General features: G+C 50.8%; 1 protein-coding gene across 5 annotated transcripts in view; it reads right to left on the reverse strand.

Annotated features, from left to right (window-relative positions):
• PKNOX2 (PBX/knotted 1 homeobox 2) overlaps positions 1-5311 on the reverse strand; it is a 262424-nt gene extending 257113 nt beyond the window's left edge. For all 5 annotated transcript variants that reach the window (XM_042476172.1, XM_042476171.1, XM_042476181.1 and 2 more), the window contains exon 1: positions 5250-5311. The gene's annotated coding sequence lies outside the window, so the exon portion shown is untranslated. The remainder of the gene's footprint in view (positions 1-5249) is intronic.
• Positions 5312-6000: the final 689 nt, after the last annotated feature.

Raw genomic sequence — 6000 nt, forward strand, 5'->3', positions numbered from 1 at the left:
AGTAAAATAAACAAACATCTATTTCCCTTTTCAATATTCCAATATCCCAAACCTATATTCAACTCAACAATAACAACACAACTCTTAATTTCTATCTTTTCTGTGAAATGACAACCAACCTTTGCTCCCATCACCATTAGTTTCCATTTGCTACCTAATATGCATTTATTTTAGCAAGTATGTTGTAAGCCTGGGATGGTGTGCATAAATGCACATGCCTGTATGCATGACTAAGGGACAGAAGTTTCTTGTTATGAAGAGCATTCACATGACAGCATGTGGTTCGAATATCAGTGGTGCAACATATTCATTCCAGGTTTTGTTGTGCACGTTAAAGTAGTCATCCATTGTGCTACTTGGTTCAGCACACTGGACAGCTCTTTCAACACATGGACTAAAATCTGAAGCAGATTCACTGTCCAATGGAACTGGAGCCAGCAGCTGTTCCTGAAGGCCAGGCTGTAGATGTTTGTGTCTGAAACAGTGAAGGCCCGGCCTCTGAATCTCTAAAGCTGACATAAAACTGTGGGCTGAGGATGCTGTTGGGATGCAGCTCCATCTTTCCTCACTGCATGCTGGGAAGATCTGAGGAGAGTGGGACATGAAAAGACGTGTAGAAGGGCACAGATAGCATACCCTTGCTCTTCCATGCTCAAGTATATGTTGGATGCAAAGCATTTGTGCAAAATCTCAACAGCTGCTTCTTCAGCTTCAGAAAGAATTGTCCTAAATTCTTAAGAACGCAAAGACGTCAGGTCCCTTGGAACAAGGGAACTTTTTGCTTAAGTTACTCCTTGGGATGTCATATACTTGGGCAGTGCTGCATAAATCATATCCTACTAAACTGTTTTAATGGTTAAATTGCTAAAATGTTTTGATTGTTGAGTTACTGAATGCATTTTGACTGCTTAAAATATTCCTGGTTGTTTTAAACAGGAAAAAAATGTTCAAAATATTTTAATTAATTAATTAATTAATTAATTAATTAAATGTGAGCAAGTTCTTTTCTGCATGTACTCACTTGAAAGCTTTGAAGACCAAAATGCAGAGAGAGAGAGATGCAGTGGATGAAGTCTTTGCTGACAAGGCTATGGATCCCTGGGTGCTGTTGGACTCTAATCCCCAAAAGTCCCAGCAAACATGTTCAGTGGTCAGGATTGATGGTAGCACTAGTCTAACAACTGAGGAGCCACCCTCAACTAGAGAGCCACTGGTTCAATCCCATTCATGCAGGAAGCCAGTTAACCAGCGGTTCTTAAACTCTCAGTTTCCAGATGTTTAGCCTTCATCTTCCTTGAGTCCCAGCAGTTTCCAGAGGTGCCACTAGCATGCCAATGTTAATGAAATATGGGAGCTGAAGTCCTAAGCATTAGGAGGAGCAGAATTTGAAAACCACCTGATGACCTTGGGACATTCCTCAACTCTGTGCATAACCTACTTCATAGGGTTTTTGCATGAATAATAGGCGCTACTTATGCACAGCCAAGCTCTTTACAGAAGGGGTGGTGATCATGCAGCCTTCCACATGTTATTGGATTGCAACTCCCAGCCAGCCCTAGCCAGCAGACCTTTGTGGAGGAGGACATCAGTCCAGCAACATCTGGCAGACTATCTCCTGCTTTAGTGATAGTCCTTTCTTTCCCAAAGAGATGGAAAGAAACATATGTAAGAGGTATATAAATTAATATATTATTAACGGCCACATTGGACTTTCATTCCAGAAAAGCCTGTGGGCACAGTTGCCGTTCTGTGCCTACAAGTCTTTCCCAACTTATCATGGGACCTTCTTGGCAAGAATTGTCCAGAAGAGGTTTGTCATTGCCTTCCCCTGAGGCTAAGAGTATGTGACTTGACCAAAGTCACCCAGTCAGGTTCATGGCCGAGCCGACACTCGAACCCTGGTCCCCAGAATTGTAGTCCAACCCTAGTCAGTTTCCCAATCCATCTAGCTAGGCCAAAGCAAGGGGTCCTCTGACTGCTCAACATGTTCCCCCACAAACACAAATGGGAAACATGGCAGGGTTGGAAGAAGAAAAAGGCAGGCAGCCAGGCAGACAGACCCTATTTGCTTGTGTGTCTCTTGTTCTTGTTGTTGTTTTTAATCACAAGCCCTACTTGTCAGCTTTTCTGTTCAGCCTCACCAGGGACCAAGCCACAGGCAACCCTCGCCTCCCATTTCATCACCTGCTTACTCCAGATGTCTTTGGTACAGTTTATTGCTACTGAGGCAAACCGGTTTGGAGTTAATCGAGTGCAGCTTTCGGACCCTTTGGAAAGGTAACCACAGTCAAAATAGTTGTGGCATGTGGCCAAAGCCATAGGGGACCAAAGGGAGGGGAGACACTGTCACCCAGATGCCACTGAGGTTCTTCACTGGATCAACCAAGGCTGCATCCACACTTTAACTGCCCTGGCTCAAGGCTATGGGATTCTGGGAGCTCTGCTCTGGACCCCACAACATACTCCAACTCCCAGAATTCCATAGCCTTGAGCCAGGGCAGTTAAAGCGGCGCCAAACCGGGTTATTTCTCCAGTGTGGATGCAGCCAACTTGTAGGGTTGTCAAAGGCAAAGGTGGGAAGGGCGCTTTGGGAAGCCCCTCTCATCCTCAAGCAACAGACCCCTGTTACTGTCAATGTTGTGCTGAACTGAAACTCCGGTCGTCCAGCAAAACAGGCGTCTCCCGACTATTTCGAAGTACGCAACCCGATCCGAAGTAGGCTTCCTCACAAGTTAAGCTCAAGTGGAGTCAAGCCGGGATATTTCTGCAGTGCGGATGCAGGCAGCACAACTGGGGGGGGGGGATATTCTACAACTGTCTAGTTCACAGGAACAAATTAGGAAAGGCTCTCTCCTTTCCTCCTTAGTTTGCAAGGACCTTTTTTTAACCAACGCCAACAGTCCGTTGTTGTCTCCCGAGGTCTCCTCCGGTGGAGGCCCCCTCCGCTTCTAAAGCATCCCCGCAAACCCCCCGCAGGGTAGGCCCCCCAAGTCGGAAGGGAAAGCTTTCCCAGGCAGAGCCAAGCCCCGGCAGGAAGGGAAGGCGAAGCAGAGGCTTAGCCCCGGGGGGAGAGAAGGGCAGAAGCCATCATCCCCTTTGAGGATGCCCCCCCCCCGGGCTTAAGGCCAGGGGATCCTGGGAAGAGGCTGGCTTGGGGGAGCCTTCTCTATTCCCAGGTTTGCCGAGCACTGAGCCAGGAGGGCTCCAGGTGGAGGGTTTCTCGGGGGGGGGGGGTGCCTGGGGGGGGCCGGGCGGGAGGGAGGGGAGGAAGGAAGGAAGGAGGGGGGGAGGGAGAGAAGGAAGGGGGGAAGGAGCTGGGCAGGAGCCCCCCAGGCTGCCCCAGCCTTTCCCCATCCCTTCGGGCATCCCTCGGCCTCGGCCTCCCTTCCAGGGACAGAGCGAGGCGCCTCCCTTTGTCTCCTCCTGGGCAGAAGAAAGGGCCAAGCTCTCCGGGCCGAAAGAGAAGGAGGAGGAGGAGGAGGGGGCCCAGGGGCTGCTCTTTCCCAGCCATGTCCCGAGAGAAGGCAAGGGCTGCAAGTCCCCTCCAAGAAGCAAGAGAGCCCGCCGGAGCCCCCTTTCCCCGGGGAGGCAGCCTCGCCAGGCAGCTGGAGGGCCCAGGGCGGCCAGGGGGTTCTCTGAGCCCCGGAGGAAGAAGAGGACGGAGCCCCGCCGGAGTGGAAGGGCTTCCAGGGACCAGGGGGGCGAAAAGCTCCGCCAGGCAGAGAAGCCCCAAATGGAGGGAGGTCATAGAGGACGCGTCCGGGGAAAGGAGGACCGAGTCTAAGGGGAGTCCGTGCAATGGAGCTCTTCTAACGCGCTCTCAAAGTGCATTATGTCCCCAGTGTGGATGGTCTCTCAGGTAGAAAAGGTGCGCTGTTTGGCTCCTATTTCGCTCCCATTCACCCAGGAGTGGTTTACCTGAAAGGTGGTTATTATCCTGGCCCTTCTGCCCCGCAACAACTCCCCCCAAAGGCCTCTCTCTTTCTCTTTCTCTCTCTCTCAGCGCCCCCTCCTCAAGCTTTCCCTTCAACTTTCCTCCCCGGAGCCCTTTCCCAAAGGCGAGCTTCTCCCCCTTTGGCCCCATTCCCAGAGGTCCCAAATGGAGGACCCTCCCAGGAAATGGAGGACGCGACACACCGACGCCAAGAAAAGCCACAAACCCTCCGACAAATAGCCATGCCCTCCGAAGGGAGGACGTGGAGGACAGGCCCAGACAGAAGCCGAAAACCTAGTAAATCCTGTAACTAATATATAAGAATAGTAGGGGAAAATGACTCATAGCCAATTGATCTTGGAGGACAGACCCAGACAACAGCTAGAAACCTAGTAAATAATGTCATCTGATTGAATAATAATAATAAAATCACATTGCTCATAGTAAATCCATACTTCTTAGGCTCCGAAGGGAGGACAGAAGGCAAAAATGGAGGACATGTCCCGGAAAAGGAGGACCGAGCCTTGTGGGCCCCAGAAAAAGCAGAGGGACCAAGTGTCCCGAACGTCAAAAAGGAGGACAAAACACCTCCGAAGGGAGGACGATTCCCACGGAAGGCATCCTGAAACAAAAGCTGAAAACGAGGGTGGTTAAATAGAAAGAAATAGAAAGAAAACCCCGAAGGAGGATGGAATGGGAGAGAAGGAGGAAATGGAGGACGAAAAAAGAGGACCGAGTGGGTCCTATTCGATTTTCTCGTCTCAAAGGCTCTCCCAATCCTCCGCTCTGCTTGGGTCCCTTTTTGCCTCCAAAAGGGACTCAAAAGGGATCCAAAAAGGGATCCAAAGGGGATAAAAGGGACCCTAAAGGGACCCCAAAAGGGACTCAAAAGGGAAAAAGTCAGTCAACCTCGGCGCCTCTTTCTCACCCAGAACCTGAGAAGAAACCCAAAGGAGCGTCTACTTTTAATAGACCCACAAACCAGAGCCCCCTTCTCCTCTTGTTCCGTGGCAGGGAATAACCCCGGTTGAGAGTGTTTCCAATGCTATGGAATTCTGGGAATGGTGGCTCTCAAACACTCTCAACCCGGATTATCCCCCCCAGTGTGGCTGCATAACCCCAAAGTCCCTGAGCCTGAGGAAAGGAGGGGGGATAATGCACAGGCTGCATCTCCTCTGCTCCGCTGCAAGAGCTGCTGCAAGAGCTGCAACTGCAGCCTCTGCTCTGGCTGCCTCTCTCTCTGCTTGGAGCGCAGCGCCCGCCCCTGAAAGCCTTGCGACGGCGCAGCGCCTGGCTCCCCTGAATGACAGCTTACCTGCATGCCAATCTTCATCAGACTGACACCGGCCTGACAGCGCAGCCTATACTCACTGCCTGGCCCTCCCGCGCGTCAGGCAGGCCACGCCCACCCTCGGGCCCCGCCCACGGCCCCGCCCCATCACTCCTCCTCCAACCCTAGGCGCGTGCACGACCCTCCCCTCCCCTTCCCCGAGAGCGCGCGCACTCCTGCCTTAGCCATTGCCATTTGCCAAGCAATCCTGCAGCCCGGTTTGTCTCCCTCTAGTGGACCCTCTTGGAATGAATGGTGGCAGCGGAGGAAAAGAAGTCTTAAGGTCTTTATCACACAAGGGTTAAAGTGGTGGCAATGCAGGGTCATTTAGGGCTTTAGAGACACTGTTGTTATTATTATTATTATTATTATTATTATGCTTTATTTATATAGCACTGTAGATTTGCACAGCGCTGTACATACAAACAATAGAATACTGTAGATACAAGTAAACCTGGCCATGGCGTATTGTTTGGGTTTTTTTTGGGTATCCTAAGTGTCCTCCATTCTGAGCATGGCTTGGAACCATGAATTCACACTCAATGAGAGTGTTGTGAGGTTTTTGTTTTGTAATATTACACAATTTCCCCCAGAATGTCCTCTTATTTTTGCAGCGTCCTTCGTGGTGAGGACCCCTAGCCACCCTGCCCTCCCAACCTGCTAGGGTTGGTGCCACCCTGCAAAGCAAAATGGACATGTTAAGTCCAGTTGCCAACTGCTGAGCAGCACAATGTGT

This window comes from Sceloporus undulatus, chromosome 6 (genome assembly GCF_019175285.1).
Source record: "Sceloporus undulatus isolate JIND9_A2432 ecotype Alabama chromosome 6, SceUnd_v1.1, whole genome shotgun sequence".
NCBI lineage: Eukaryota > Metazoa > Chordata > Lepidosauria > Squamata > Phrynosomatidae > Sceloporus > Sceloporus undulatus.